Source organism: Macrobrachium rosenbergii, chromosome 5, assembly GCF_040412425.1.
Source record: "Macrobrachium rosenbergii isolate ZJJX-2024 chromosome 5, ASM4041242v1, whole genome shotgun sequence".
Taxonomy (NCBI): domain Eukaryota; kingdom Metazoa; phylum Arthropoda; class Malacostraca; order Decapoda; family Palaemonidae; genus Macrobrachium; species Macrobrachium rosenbergii.
This window is the reverse complement of record NC_089745.1, coordinates 68,186,653-68,203,768: the sequence shown is the minus strand read 5'-3', so window position 1 is coordinate 68,203,768 and position 17,116 is coordinate 68,186,653. Positions and strand designations below refer to the sequence as shown.

General features: G+C 35.3%; 1 protein-coding gene across 8 annotated transcripts in view; it reads right to left on the bottom strand.

The window, feature by feature from the left end:
- The window catches only part of LOC136838878 (uncharacterized), a 532,018-nt gene that overhangs the window by 208,219 nt on the left and 306,683 nt on the right, over nt 1-17,116 (bottom strand). For 6 of the 8 annotated variants that reach the window (XM_067104542.1, XM_067104541.1, XM_067104551.1 and 3 more), the window contains one exon: nt 12,239-12,290. The gene's annotated coding sequence lies outside the window, so the exon portion shown is untranslated. Of the gene's footprint in view, nt 1-510; nt 686-12,238; nt 12,291-17,116 lie in introns of those variants that run through there. The other 2 variants (XM_067104547.1, XM_067104545.1) reach the window with 2 other exon arrangements.

Genomic DNA, 17,116 nt, shown 5'->3' with positions numbered 1-17,116 from the left:
CAGGAACAGGGAAACTGTCTCTAGTTATGGCAACAATAATCGCGAGAAAATTAACAAAGTTAAGGGGGACAGGCCTACTTCATTTGCCTGGAATGATCGTATTTACAAGACTCACTATTAATTTGTCCAAATAAAATTTCATAAAAACCAAAAAATTCGCACAAGGAAACCAGACGAAAAAATTTCAGTTAACTTCTTAAACTCGGTATGAACTAGACGATGTGAGCTACACCTCCGTAAATAAACATCTTTTACCGAACAAAGCAATATAACCCCCCAAAAAAAGAAAGACATCTAAAGAATAAAATATGAGTTATTTAGCCTCTGCAGAACAAAAGCTATGTCCGTATGTAAAAACTTATTTTTGTTGAGAACTAAAATCAAGACACGAAAAGCATAAACAAACCACTTGGGGCATAATGGAATATAAATTAATATGACATGTCTACATGATTTAAACAAATTATGCTCTATACAGGATGCAATTAATATTCTATAAGGCACACTCACCAAGAAGATACAGAGCAGCTGCTTACATGAATGTATTCAAATTAGATCCAACAGGTCAAGGGAGCACAATAAAATAATAATGAAGTTTCCGTTTCATTAAGAGACACCGTAGCTTTGGTATGCACAGACACGTCTTCACTTCACTGATGCCAAGTGGGTACTGAGTCTAAGACTGGAACTGGCGTCTCGCTCTACGCTAAGGAGTCGGACGGCCTACGATGGAGCCAGCGGTTCTGAGAACGACCTTCTATTCCGATGGGACATGACTGAGCCACTGGTCGGGTGGACGAAACTGCCTGTTGGGTGTACTCTTGACAAGACATATCTCGTTCGTAGCCAAAAATGAAATCTGACAAACAACCAGACATGTGCACAAGACGAGATGTGCCACTTTAGCCCTAAATAATCATACAAACTGATGAAAGTGAATCGATGATCTGCGCTATTTATTCTTATAGTAAACTCCTACTTCTCTTCATTACATAGGGCAAAAGTGTGACACGGATATCTAGTCTGACAAAGTTAGTATAAGCACCAAAATACCACTTAACACCTAAAGACAAGGGAAATCTAAATATTGCATAACATTAAAAACACGCAAGGCTGAAATACATGGAAAGACAATGTCATGTTACCATGAAAGGGGCAAAGTATGATTATATGATTGCGTGTGTATTCTCTTCTCAGTTTCATTCTCTGATGTTTTATTGCTGATTTTTTTTTTTTTTTTTTTTTGCTGTTATAGCAGTAATAGAGTACAACTACTTACGGGAAAATAATGGCAAAAATAAAACATGCGAAATATATAACTATTGAACAAATAACTGCCACTATCAAAGAAGCAAAGAACCAAAGTGACCGCAATCCCCGCCGACACACACACACACACGGAGACATTCTCTCCCTATCGAGGATTCCTGTCAGGATGTTCCAACATTCCGGATACTGGCGCATGCGTCTCGGGTCTTCGGAGCGTCCTCATCTGGGCGACACCTCATGCATTCCGATTCATTTGTCGTCCCACGGCGTTCGCTCATGCATGACTTTTACACAATGGGTACCTGCCCAGACACAACTCCCTTCTGGTTTGCAAACACTAACAACCCTTTTAGTTTATGTAAAGAAAACTACTGAGATAGCTATTTGTCTGTTTGTCCGCACTTTTTCTGTCCGCCCTCAGGTCTTAAAATCCCGTGAGGCTATGTTGATCATCCACCCTCTAATCATCAAACATACTATATTACAGCCCTCTAGCTTCGGTAGCTTTTATTTTATTTAAGGTTAAAGTTAGCCACGATCGTGTAACTGGCACCGCTATAGGTGCCACCAACACAGGCCACCATCGGGCCGTGGCTGAATGTTTCATGAATCTTGGCTGAGAGTTTTATGGGCCACGGCTGAGTTTTTCATACGCTGTACAGAAAGCTAGATTGCGCCGAAGAAATTTCTGCGCATTTTTTACTTGTTTTTTACAAGTCGCTCCAATGAAAGTCAAACAGGAGCAAATAATGAACCTTAGACTGATTATAACATTGTTTTTTTAGCCAGCAACCTTCATAACAAGCATTGGATTCCTTATCATGGCAGTAATGATGATGATCATTAGGCTTATTTTGATGATGATGCTATAATTCAGAGTTTACAGCGTAATACTATTTTTCGTCGCCACAGTATTCATCAATGTTATTAATTTTTTTAGATTGACATAAACAAAAAGTGACTTATTTAAAGACAATTACATGTCATTTATTTTCTTTATCTTTATCTAATTCCGTCAGTAAACAAAAGTGATATATATTTATATAGACAATTTCATGTCATTTATTTTATATTTATCTTTATCTACATTTATTACGCGTTTCTTGACCGTGGTCACATCATCAGGACATCATCTACAGTTATAAATTAAAAAGGGACACATAAATAGTTAAGTGCGATTGTTTAAGTTCAATGATTTTCACAGTTTTTTTATGTTTTGTGTATATTTACTTTTAACTATTTATGCTGAATGTCCCTTTTAATTTATAACTGTAGATGATGTCCTGATGATGTGACCACGGGTCAAGAAACGTAGACGAATAAATGTATGTACACACGATGTGTGGTATATATATATATATATATATATATATATATATATATATATATATATATATATATATATATATATATATATATATATATATATATATATATATATATATATATATTATATATATATATATATATATATATATATATATATATATATATATATATGCATTTTATATAAATATACATACATATATAAATATACATGTGTGTGTGTGTGTGTATGAGTATAAGTTTAAGTTTACAACACATAGGGCTCAACTACGATTCAATAGTAAAAGTATGAATGGGCAGTCGCAACAATTGCAAGAGAATTGTGCGCCATCATATCACTTGTACAGTTTCCTTCCTTTCGTGTCCGACAAAACCTCATTTTTCATGGCCACAGCAAAGTGATTGGGAAGCTCTTTAACGAGGCTGGAATACAAAGGAACGCTAATGGATGTATAGCGTGTGTGTAAGGTAGAGCACACATTACACAGATGGAAAGAGAGAGCCATCATTTCAACGTTGCAAAATACCCAATTTTAAACTAAAGCACGTTATCAAATGCACCCATATGAACGGGACCATATTTGACATCAATAACAACATTACATTCAGTATTGCTGATTTATAATACAAAACGAGAGACAAAACAAAGCTTGAAGTAATTCAAAAGGAATTATATGAGTCACCTTCCATGTTCCATTTACTGACGCGTTACTCTTGCTCTGAAGTTGGATATACTGTATATGGAGCTTTACTCTTCTTGTTACGAGACTCTTCTGGAATTAATGTGAGCTTTCGTTGTTCACACACACACACACACAAACACATTAATATTATATATATATACATATATATATATATATATATATATATATATATATATATATATATATATATATATATATATATATAGTACATATATATATATATATATATATATATATATATATATATATATATATATATATATATATATATATATATATATACATATATATATATATATATATATATATATATATATATATATATATATATATATATACTGTACATTATATATATATATATATATATATATATATATATATATATATATATATATATATATATATAATATTATTAATGTGTGTGAACAACGAAAGCTCACATTAATTCCAGAAGAGTCTTGCAACGAGAGAAGTAAAGTTCCATATATATCCAACTTCAGAGTAAGAGTAGCACGTAGTAAATGGAACACAGAAGGTGACTCACATATTTTCTTTTGAATTATTCCAAGCTTTCAGTTTTGTTTTTCGTTTTGTATCATAATTCAATAATACTGAATGTAATATTGTTACTGGTGTCAAATGTGGTCCCGTTCTTATGGGTGCATTTGATAACGGTAATATAAGAGAGGGTCAATGCAGGTACTCCCGACCACTGAGACGTTACGTAACGTTCCGAACCCCTAACCATGGTAACTTCATTCTGAATACTCCATGCATAGGCAAGAGAGACTCACCCCCAGCAGGACGTCAAATAATATATGAATGCACACAGCGGAGATAATCAACCAATATATTTCGGTCATTTTTTACATCATTAACTGATGAAAAAAACGAAAAACTAGTTTGTACAGAATTAGGGCGTTAGTAAGTTGCATGGAAAAAAGAAAGAAAGAAAGAAAGAAAAAATTATATATATATATATAAAAAATATATATATATATATATATATATATATATATATATATATATATATATATATATATATATATATATATATGAGCCTTATATTACCAGTGCGGTGCCCTAAGCCTTATAAGTCTAATCTTTTACTAAAATGACAGAACTTTCATTCAGGGAATGAAAGTTCTGCCATACTAGTGTGAGATTAGCTCGAAGATCTAGATCGCTAATGGACAATAGCGTTCTCATCCCGTGAGGAGATAAAACCCTTAAGCCTAGCCACACACAGAGAGAGAGAGAGAGAGAGAGAGAGAGAGAGAGAGAGAGAGAGAGAGAGTTTTACTACAGAATGGAATTCCAATAAGATAACGAAATCTTAAGCATAAATGGGGAATTGTTTGCCCTAGGTACTTAACCCTAGCGATGCTGACCTCGGCGTGCCACTGACTCTGGAGGTAATTGAGACTATCCATCATGCTAACTTTGACGGGCAGGTGTTAATAGCTTCATGCCGTGAAACATCCAATTATTACGTCACACTGAGACGTAGCAGGAGGCCTAACTCTCGCCTCCTTCCTCTTGGAGGAGATTGGCTGTAAAATCTCTACTCACATTTATATTCTAGGGAGGCAAAAAAGAACTTCTGGAGAGAGAGAGAGAGAGAGAGAGAGAGAGAAAATTATAAGACATATACCGAGTAACAGTCAATAATCATGCGTCACAATGCTTGATCAGTTAAACAATAAAGCCATTCCAAAAATAAATGTGACATTAATGTGCTTACACCAAAAATTATGAGACATTCAAGATTGATTGAAGTCTGCCTACAGTTTTTATCGCCATTCATGACGGATGACATAATGAAATTTACTTTCACTACGTGAGAACATTCACTGATCAAGCAACGCGATACTGGCAGAATGCAGAACTGAAATAAAGTTATGAAACGAAACTGTTTTGGCATGCACTCATCCCAAATGGATACATCTAAATGATATTTGCCTCAGAAGATGTTGTGCCTTTATTTTTGAAGAAGAGAGAGAGAGAGAGAGAGAGAGAGAGAGAGAGAGAGAGAGAGAGAGAGAGAGAGAGAGAGAGCATTTGTATGGTGGGAATTGTTACTAGTAAGAAATTCCTTTCTCTGCTCGGAAATATACTCAGCGATAATTTTACACCATTATTAGTCTAAAACATCTCTTTTATGATGTGAAAACCTACTTACCTTCTTCTGGGCTTAATCCCTATTCGGGGTCGCTGTTTTTAATGAATTTCCTCCAGTTGTTTGTATCTTGAACGGCTTATTTCATAAATGCTTTTGGCAGATATTTTACGAACGGATGCCCTTCTAACTCCAACCCACCTTATTTATACGGACTTAGGACCAGCCCTCATGGCTAGATTATGAAATCGTACTTATATATCTGCTAAAATTACGAGGAAGGATATCCGGGGAGAGATTTAAAAGCATCAAGGCAGGTCACAGTCAGTTCGGGAAACAAAATAATATTACAATCAGGCTGCTAAGTAAAAATATCACTTCGTCGTCGTAAAGGAAGGGTGTTAAAGAGCAGCTAAAATATTGTCAATATAAAAGGCTCTCAGTCATTTATAAAACACTTGTCCTCCGACAATTTCAAGACCTGGGTTACGGAACCAGGCTCTAGATAGAGAGAGAGAGAGAGAGAGAGAGAGAGAGAGAGAGAGAGAGAGAGAGAGAGAGAGGAAAAGGAGGGTTATTCTTACAGGAGAAAGTGGGGCCGAGAGGGAGAATAAATGTATATAAACAAATTTAAATATTAACCTATACTTCGTCGTTCAAATATTAACTTTGTTATGTCCTTTTTGGCCCTCTCGCTCAAGTACAGTTCGCTTCATGAATTTCCATTACACATCACGGAAAGTTAAGGAGACAACTGGCAATTCCTCAGCGTAACATTAAAAATCCCGTGTTTGCCAAAATGAGGAGTTAATGGCATAGATACCTGTGAAACAAAGTCACTTAATAATATTTAGTAAAAATATTGTGGAGTTCTTAGACGTTCCCACAACTTGGCACAATGTGTACTGATATTTATGAAGTCAGGTGTACCATCGATTTCGACAGAAACCACGGTCGCCATTTCATGAAGGCCAGATGGCATCAATTTAAATCACAAACAAAGAGCCACATATTCCCAATATGCAACGCAGGTGAGAGGGATATTTACTATTCTAATCGTCAGCAAGTCTGGAAAATCTTACGTTTACTAATAAGCTACGAATTCGCTTCTCCGTAAGCTAAGCGTACGCCTAGCAACTGTTATCATGAAATGGCCGTAGGTGTGCACAGCATAGGCAAATATCCTAGACAATTGGTGAAGATTTAAGTGCACCGAAATCGTCAGGCTCGCTGGCTATGCTTTAGTTAACTTCTTTACCTTTTATATATATATATATATATATATATATATATATATATATATATATATATATATATATATATGTATGTATATATACATATATATATATATATATATATATATATATATATATATATATATATATATATATATATATATATATATATATATATATATATATATATATATATGTATATGTATATATAAATATATATATATATATATATATATATATATATATATATATATATATATATATATATATATATAAATTATATACATATATATATATATATATATATATATAGGTATATATATATAGGTATATGTATATATATAAATATATATATATATATATATATATATATATATATATATATATATATAAATATATATATATATATATATATATATATATATATATATATATATTATTTTATATATACATATATATAAATATATGAAGAGCCAGGCAAAACCCGCAGTGGAAGTACATCGGTGTCCATATCCTCAACAAGTATGTCAATGTCCTACATGTATATACTTTCCTCTTCACTACAAGACTTTGAGAACATCAGTGCTTAGCAGCGGACGCCCTTTTTCTGCAAGATATTCATCTCAAAAACACTGTAAAAAAAAAAAACGCTTTACGAACGTTATTAGAGTATATTACATAAATGAAGAGAATAGAGCTTGCTGTCATTTCTAACCTAACCAATTCACTCCGATGGTCGGTTGGGGGAAAAATATTGCCAAGTACAGATATTAGATATCACAGAATTAAAACTTTTTTCACTTCCTCCTCCTTTTACGAAAATTTGGCTACATTGCCTTAAGAGAAATCTAAGAAAATTTTAAAATATGAAAATAACTAAAAGTGTTAGAGCCAAACAGAGAAGAAAGGAGCAATAGACTTCAGAGTCCTTTTTGAGGCAAAGCGACCACCCAAGGATCTCTTCGAAGACAGAAATGGCCCTCTACGCTAACCCTAAAACCAACAATCCTTTTAAAAATCGCCTATCATCGAGATGACTTGTAACGACGTCGCGTTTTAATGAGCCATAACAGAGTTCCGCAGGCGTGGGGCATCCAAAGACAACGGTATTAAATCAGATTCGAATGAGACATTTAACTTTCCAGAACGAGAGCCTAATCATTTCATTCCCGAACGATAAGCTACGTCGCCTATGACGTCACATCTTTTGCAATATTCAATATGTTACTTTTCAAACGATTTTCGCAATCGCGACCATCACGACATCGGAAGAAAAGGCGTGACGTTGTTATGCAATTACCTGATCTGGCATAAGAGAATATGCAATAGAGATATTCCTTTTTAACATGCATGCTCTTAAAACATCAAAGCTGATTTATATGTGTATATACTCGTATATATACAGTATATATACAGTATATATATATATACATATATACATACACATATATACATATACATACATACATATATATATATATATATATATATATATATATATATACATATTCCCTAGGTCCATCAGAGGTACAAATTGAAATGTTGAAAGTACCGGCTACAGAGGTGGGATGAATGGATACTGAAGCCGTTATGGGAATTTTTGGAGGAATTAATGCCAAATGAATGGGAAGAAAGTCTGATGGTAAGTGTGCTTAAGCAGAAGGAAGAAGTAACGGAGTGAGGCAACTGTAGAGGAATCACACTAAAGGAACATTTGCTGAAGGGTTCAGAAAGAATACCTGACTGGAATTGCAAAGACTGGTAAACAGCAGAACGGTTTCATTATAGAGACAGGTACAGTTGATGCTGTCTTCCTAATAAGAGAGTCACAGGAAAAGAGGCTGAAGGTAATCGGACAGTAAATTACCATTTATAGACCCAAAGAATTCATTTTAAAGAATAAGTAAAAAATGCGCCGAAGTTTCTTCGGCGCAATCGAGGTTTCTGTACAGCGTATAATGATGTATGAAACTCTCAGCCGCGGCCCAGGATACTTTCAGCCACGTCCCGGTGGTGGCCTGTGTTGCTGGCGGTGCCGGACGCGCGATTATGGCTAACTTTAACCTTAAATAAAAATAAAAACTATAGAGGCTAGAGGGCTGCAATATGGTATGTTTGATGATTGGAAGGTGGGCGATCAACATACCAATTTGCAGCCCTCTAGCCTCAGTAGTTTTTAAGATCTGAGGGCGAACAGAAAAAGTGCGGACGGACAGACAAAGCCATCTCAATAGTCTTCTTTTACAGAAAATAAAAAGGGAGGCAGTGTCTCGGTGTGTGATAAAAATGCTAGAAAAGTTGGTTGGGCTGGTGGAAATATGCATAAGAGAACAAGAACAGCAGTAATAACAGCCTGTGGCAAAACAGAAATGTTTCGAGTTAGAGTTGGTTTACATCAAGGATTGGAACTTAGCCCACGTCGGTTTGTACTGGGTATGGATACACTGTAAGAAGGGTTTAGGAATGAAAATCTATTGGAATTGCTATGTGCAGATGATCTAGTGATTAAGACAGAGACCTAAAAAGAACTGCAAAGGAGGGCAAGAGAAGGGCAGGAAGCTCTGGAATGGGATGGTATTAGAGTAAATGTGGGTAGGTTATTTACACAAAATTAAAAAACCGTTTAGCGGAGGAAGATGACTTCAATAGAAATTGTTTGAGAAGACTCATCAGGGCAACCGACCCCATAGTGTAGGGATGGCGTAGGTATGAAGATAATATACATATACACATACGCATACATACACATACATAAATACATACATATACATACTATATACTATATATATATATATATATATATATATATATATATATATATATATATATATATATATATATATATATATATATATATATATATATATATAATGTACCCTGCCCGTGTGAACTATAATTCTTAAGATGAAGTTGCTGGCCCCAAGCCCTACCCCAAAAATTCTTAAGAGGTGCATGTGCAGACGGCATATGGAATTTATGGGGTCAGCTATCCAATTAATGACCACATCCAACACTGCTCAACTTCGCTGATCGATATACTAACGGTATATCAAACATGTTACATTGATCCGACCGTGTGTCCTTAGATTAAGAACATCATTCATCAACAGATTGCATTAATGTAGAAAAGTTGCATATTCATTAAACTTACAAGATAAGGGAGTTCTAAAATTCTTTTTACAAGAGACATAAAAAAGGCTTATTTGCTGAAACAATAATAAAACACAAAACGCTGCACTAAATACATACCACTTACTCACCCACATCATAAATTCAATCATTTTGGACAGATAAATTTCACGCACTATAAAGAAGAGAATAAGTACAACGACGTAAGGTAAATCTGTCAAATAAGGAGGAGAAACAAGGCAGGTAGGTAGGTAGGTAGGTTGCGGCCCCTCCCACACAAATAGGCCGAGAGAAAACTCAACACAGGCGTGGGATGAGAGAGCAAGTCAGAGATATAATCTGCATCTTGCTCATTTTTTATAAAATGAGTCAAATATTTCATCAGTCAAGCTTGCAGCGAGTGATAATGGTTTCTTTTTGGAAAGTTAGATAGCACCGCCTTCTCAAACATAATATAAAGAATGAAGATTCATACAATAATTCTAAGGTGGAAAACATATCGACCACGGTAGTATGTAAGACTGGTAAACCGCACTTAGTTTTACATATTTACGAGTGAAAGTAAGCTAACATTCATCCCTACAAGTGAAATGTCTGATTTCAAAATTATGCAGAAACGCAAATATTTAGATAGTTCCTGCTCATGAAAGAACCAACAGTTCATAAATTTTCGAAGATGCTCAAACGAATCTGCTCTTCCCATGCAGAATTTCTCTCTCTCTCTCTCTCTCTCTCTCTCTCTCTCTCTCTCTCTCTCTCTCTCTCTCTCTCTCTCTGTGTGTGTGTGTGTGTGTGTGTGTGTGTGTGTGTGCGAGATGCTCTCCAGCATTAAATCACAGTCAGCTCTGGTCTGTGGATCAGCCAGTAAATCTCGCACACACCCGGAACTCTCACACCAGCAAGATAGGGCACAACACGAGGTCATATATTCAGTCCCATACACTCGCACAAGAGGAACCTAGTGATGGGTCATGAGTGATGAGAAGCAACGTTACAAAATATGATCCCTAGACTTTGGTTATGGCTAAAAGGGAGAGCAAAATTCATCTGTTAAAAAAGAAAATGCAGCTTAGCTTTTTTTTATTATTATTATAAACTCGCTAAAATTACAGGATGCCCACAGCTAGTTCATGAAGAAAACTCGCGATTCCGCATAAAAATCTTAATAAAAAACCTTGAAATTCCGAGAAAAAAGTCCCTCATCTGAAAAATAAAAAAAGAAGAAACGGAAAGTATGGGAAGTAAATTTCAATGCGCCAGATTTCCACCAGTCGACAACCTTCGCAAAAACGAACTTGTACCGGAGAACATCTTCAAGCGTTAAACCCGTATCCCAGAGAATACTGCAACCAAATGCCTGAGGGCACGAAGTGACCTTGATAGAAGTGAGAACGACTTTCTTTTGCAAGGGCGGAACAGGATGAGGAGAGTGTACGTGCCGCATAAAAAGACCCAACTCTCCTTCCTTCCACGCAGAAAGTTCACTCTTCCCAGGAAGAAAATGAAGTGTCTAAAGCCTGAGAGCTCTCAGTTCGCTCAAAGACCAACGTCGCCTACACGTACCCGAAAAATTTTGGTTGACGATACAAATGTCTTTTCAATCAACAATTGTTCATATAAAGGCATTTAATGTATATATAAATATATATATATATATATATATATATATATATATATATATATATATATATATATATATATATTTATATATATATATATATATATATATATATATATATATATATATTATATATATATATATATACATATATATATATATATATATATATATATATATATATATATATATATATATATATATATATATATATATATATATATATATATATATATATTATATATATATATATATATATATATATATATATATATATATATATATATATATATATATATATATATATATATATATATATATAAATGCAGCACGAAGAACATGTGCTTTAGAATATCACAAAATCACAGGTGGATTTTGTGATATACTGTGTGTATATATATAATATATATATATATATATATATATATATATATATATATATATATATATATATATATATATATATATATATATATATATATATATATATATATATGTGTGTGTGTGTGTGTGTATGTGTGTGAAAGAGAGTGAGTGTGTGTTTGTGTGTATCTTATGCAGGCTATAGTGTTAAGTCCCGTATAACCTAATATCTTCATCCACATATAAACATGTACATACAATTCTCTTTAATACCTCTATCGACTGCATGACCATTAAAAGCTTAAAAGAAACCTGACAACACATGTGAAAAACTAGAAAAATCCACGTATATCAAGTCCCGGAAAGAGTTAGGGAAGAAGAAAGGAAGAATCCTTCAAGAAGGTCAGCGGACGATATGGCTGGCCGATTGTCAGGGAATGGAAGAGAGGAAAAAATAACAGACGTGATCATTTACCTTCAAGTTAGCGGCGTGGAGACTTTACTGCCTTTAACCACGCATCCAAGTCCTGAAAAAAAATCACAAATAAAGTTAATATTTATGTTTAGTTAATGGGGCGTTCATCTTAAATCACATAAGTGTGATATTGTCATTCTGAATCAAACATGATTGCACTAAGCACTAAAAATTTTACAAAATTCAAAAGGACGACCAAACAAATTAAAATTATCTTCTTTTTCAAAGTAACCTAAAGCTCAGGCAACGCTAGCAAACATATTTTCCAATTCTTCATAACTTTAGTAACTAATTAAAACACACCTGAATTAACCCTTGAAATTAAATATCAAGTTCCTAAGTTCTGGAAAATAATACCACATATAAGAAAGAAATCTCATCCTGTAAACTTAATGCTATAAAATCAAACGATGAAACCTGAATCAACTGGGAAAGAATATTCTCATTTTTGTTTTTGTAAGATATGAACATACCAAATAAGGCTTAAGTTGTTTTTCGGTCATGATTAGAGCCAGTTGTAAATGCTTCCGTTTCCTCCAAGTAGCCGCTAGGCCAAACACGTGAACGGCTTAGCGGCAACTTGGAAGAAATGGAATCATTGACAACTGGCGCTAGGATATTCTGAATCTGTTTCTGCATCGAAAATACCTAAGTATTTAACACAAATCGCTTATTTGGTACGTTCATACCATAGAGGAAAAGAAACTGAGGGTATTCTCTTCTAATACACATAAGTTTCATCGTTTGATTTTATAGCATTAGGTTTACAGGATGAGATTTTTTCTCTTACGTGGGAATTTCGTTACACATTTGTCCAAAATGTCCAACAGACACAGCGCTCACAGAAGAGGCCTATTTATTTCCGGTCAGAGGAACTCATCCGAAAAAAGAAACTACAAGAGGAAGGAGCGATGGCGACAGAAAAGCAGGAATCAGACGTAAAAACAGACAGATTAGTGAAGGTCCGTCTCCACAATGGCTTCTGTACACCTGCACCTGTTGTCCATTCTGTTCTGTGTGATTGCTTTCTGTGCACAGGTGAGGAATCTCCCTTTCCCTTTCTTTGGTCATCAAACGGTATCGGGGTAAATTTATCACCGAAAATAATAACCCTTTATAAAAATTTATGTACGCATACTGATCTTTCAACAAATTTATTCATATTCACTGATAATGAGCTCAGTTTCAGCACATTCTTCGATTTTGATATAATATGACACATGGGCATCGATCCTCCAATATATTTTATTCATGGATACAGAACTAAATGTATGCACGTGAATGATCTTGTTATCAACCTATTCACATTCAATTATTTGTAAATAAATTTAAACATTCATCGATTTTGAAATAAATTTTATATAGTCGTCCATCTACAAATAAATTGACCCACATTCCTCGTTACTGATATAAATTCATACACATTCATCGATCCTGAAATACATTATTGTGCTTTCACCGATCTTGAATCTAATTTACTTGCATCCCTCTACTCTAATAAATAACTTCGAAAAGAATATGAAAAAAAAAAAAAAAACCTCCAGCAGAGAATCACTCGAATCAAAACTCTTTCACAAGAGCACAAGAATACATAAGTAACCCATGAAAACCAACCGAACCGACGTATTGAAATAAAGCTCGACGAGTAACGCCTCTGTAAACAAAGATGTAAAACAACAAAAACCTTCCTCCCCCCCACCCCCCGCCGAGGTCACGAAGCTACTGAAATAGATTTGCTCGTTGACAGCGTTGGTCAGGTATTCCGTTTTGACTCTTATCTTTGGCAAACGATTAACGAGATAGCGTGAATACAACTACAATCCTATAGAAGGGTAATAAGCCAGTGAAGAAACACAACAGATATCATCGGAGGAGGTTCGTCGGCGAACGTTGTCCACTGCCTTATCTTCATTGACCTGACTATTTAAGGTAAGCTGAAAGACTCCGTTATCTTCCGAGACAGTGGTACAACTGCCATTTAGAAGAATCTAGACTCTTTGTCGTTAATTCATTGCGGCTGGCCTTCTTTTTCAACATGGACTTTCGGTGTTAAGCTTTGAATTTCATTAGCATCGTGATTTCTTTATATCTGAAGTGCAAAAGACTAATTATAATTCATGATATAATCAATTCTTAATCACTTGTCATTAAGGGTAGTAAATTCAATTTTACGCTGTTTCTATAAAGTTATGTGCATAATTTCTATGACAACTCTTGGAAAAATAATACAAATGTATAAAACGTATAAAAAAGAAAGTAATACTCAATACAGTGTCAATAATCCATGTGGTGACCATAAAATAATCATCATCATCCCTACAACTAGAATTTACAGATTATTACCAGTAAATTAAACTGAAGCATGCCAGGTGCTAGAGAGATCATGATCCAAATCTCTCTCTCTCTCTCTCTCTCTCTCTCTCTCTCTCTCTCTCTCTCTCTGACATAGCAGGCAGGATGACCATTTTCACCCGTTGATCTGGTTTCTTAATCACTCCTCACCCTTTTTTTTCGTTTTCTCTCTTTCTTTTTACCCAGACCGTAACTGTAAAAGGACTGAAACCTGTTTTCACTCTCTTCATCTCCTTCCTCTCTCGGGCGAGGCCGTAGATGATAATTGAGAATGCAAAAGGGTCAGCAGGAGACGACATTCTTTCTAAGGTTGCTTCAATCACCAACGGCCCTTGGCCCTATCACCTCGCAATCTACGGAGAGCTTTCTTTCCCATTTTCTTTGATCAACCCAGATGTTACTGCCCTAAACATCGCTTAGGCTTCTGTATTGGATGGCAATACATCTGCTAGGAATCTGTTTCTTCCATGAAATTCTCTTTTTTTTTGGTGAATGACTTTCAATCCCGTCTTCTCTCCCCCATTGTTAAGCGAATGATTCTGCGTTTTACTAATACCCTTGTCATTCTCGGACTTCCCTTTAAGTTCGTTCTTAAGCTGGCTGAATCTTATGTCTGGCAAATTGGGTAGGGAGTACGTAGTATGTTTCAATGCTTCCGAAATCAGGTTCCTCTCATAAATTTTTATATCACTCTCCCCGCTCCGATAAAACAATTCAGCCTTATGATATTGAATCCAGAGAATCTATTGGAACTTAAGGATTAGAGGCATTCTGTCTTGCATGTGCATCATGGTCTTAAGCCAGCCTTAGGGGGTTGGCTGAGCCCTTAGGCGACGGATACATTAAATCACATCCAAACCATGCTCTGCAGATTTAAATGGGACTCGTCGTCCTGCTACGAAGGATTGTTCTCCTCTGTGGTGAGATCAACGCACACCACTCCTTTGACAGCGTTTAATCAAATGCTCTGTGTGTGATAAACAATTCAAGTCTAATTTTGCCCGGAAATCAATACCACCGCCGTTGCTGCTTTTATTGTTCTAGTCTCGTTTCATCTACGTGCCAGATATCACAATGCTACAGATACTCTTACGGTCAGTAACTCGAGTGTCAACCAATCTGATCCGTCTCACTAACACTTCCAAAATATAGCAATGTCCACCTTCCTCTTTATTTCCCGAATCGTTTTCAGGCATCGCTTTTCAATTCATACTTTTTTTTTTTAAATCGTCGACCTCTCGCCGCTAAAAGTTTTCACAACCACATGAACTCACTGTAACTTTGTATACATCCCTTATGAGCTCAGTATGTATCGATAGTAATCCACCCTCTACCATTCATAAACAGTTTATCACAGATAATGTTTTCTTAAATATTCATAACCTATTCAACACGCATTAAACGAACCTTTACGCAACGCTACTTTCAAAAGAAAAGGTTAAGCAATTCAACAGAAACAAAATTTACCTGACCCGTATAATTAAGAATACAACCTTTTCTACCATGGCTACCACCCGTGAAAGAGTGAATAAGAAGCGTAATATTTTTTTCTTATTACAAAATAACTCCAAGACAAAAATATTGGTTTTTCTTATTTCTTCCTCGGAAAACAATGATTATTTTGGAGAAGCTACGTAATTCCAACGCTAAAATATAAATTCTAATAACTTGAGACAAAAATTCTCGTTTTTCAACAGCCATCAAAACCTAACAAACATCAAATGCAAAATATTTTCATACTCTGTATCACGGGAAAAACTAATCTGACGGGAAGCACAGCCTATTTCAAATGTAAAAAGTAATGACTGATTCAGAGAAATTTTTCCATATTACAAAGAGCCTACAAAGGACGGAGTCTTCCACCAATACTACATTCTTTTGCGGCTTTCCATGTTGACAAAGATTAAAGCAGCTCATTTTTCAATAAGCAGTAAGGAATTATTCGCGCTTCTTTCATATAAGAAAACGCTGCATTGACAGCATTATAAAGTTGCACAGTAATCAGATATTTTTATTATAATAGCAACTTTTTTTCGGGGGTATCAAAAAACGGACAGACTCTTTCAGATACTCGAGTTTCATAAGGGATCAAAGTAATAATAATAATATATTTTTCGAATCCGTTGTTTTATATCAACACTGAATTAAGATGTTCTTTTTCTATAATCAATAATTTCATTTTAATCGTATACAAAGTGGTCCTCATGAAAGCAACCACAGCTAAATCCGAGTCCCAGAACCCAGGAAGCAGACAGATGATAAACATTATTTATATACGAGCTTAATGGCACGCGCTACGCTGCGCTGGAACCCGGCGCTGCCCATTATGTCTCCCCTACCCTCCCGATCCCCTATCTACCCCGCCGCCACCTGGGGCGGCCAAACAGGTTTGCAGGAGGAGGGTGGATGTGTCATGTCTCCCCTACATTCCCTATCCCCTACCTACCCCGCCCCCACTCGGGGCGGACAAACAGGTTTGCAGGAGGAGGGTGGATGTGTCTTGTCTCCCCTACATTCCCGATCTCT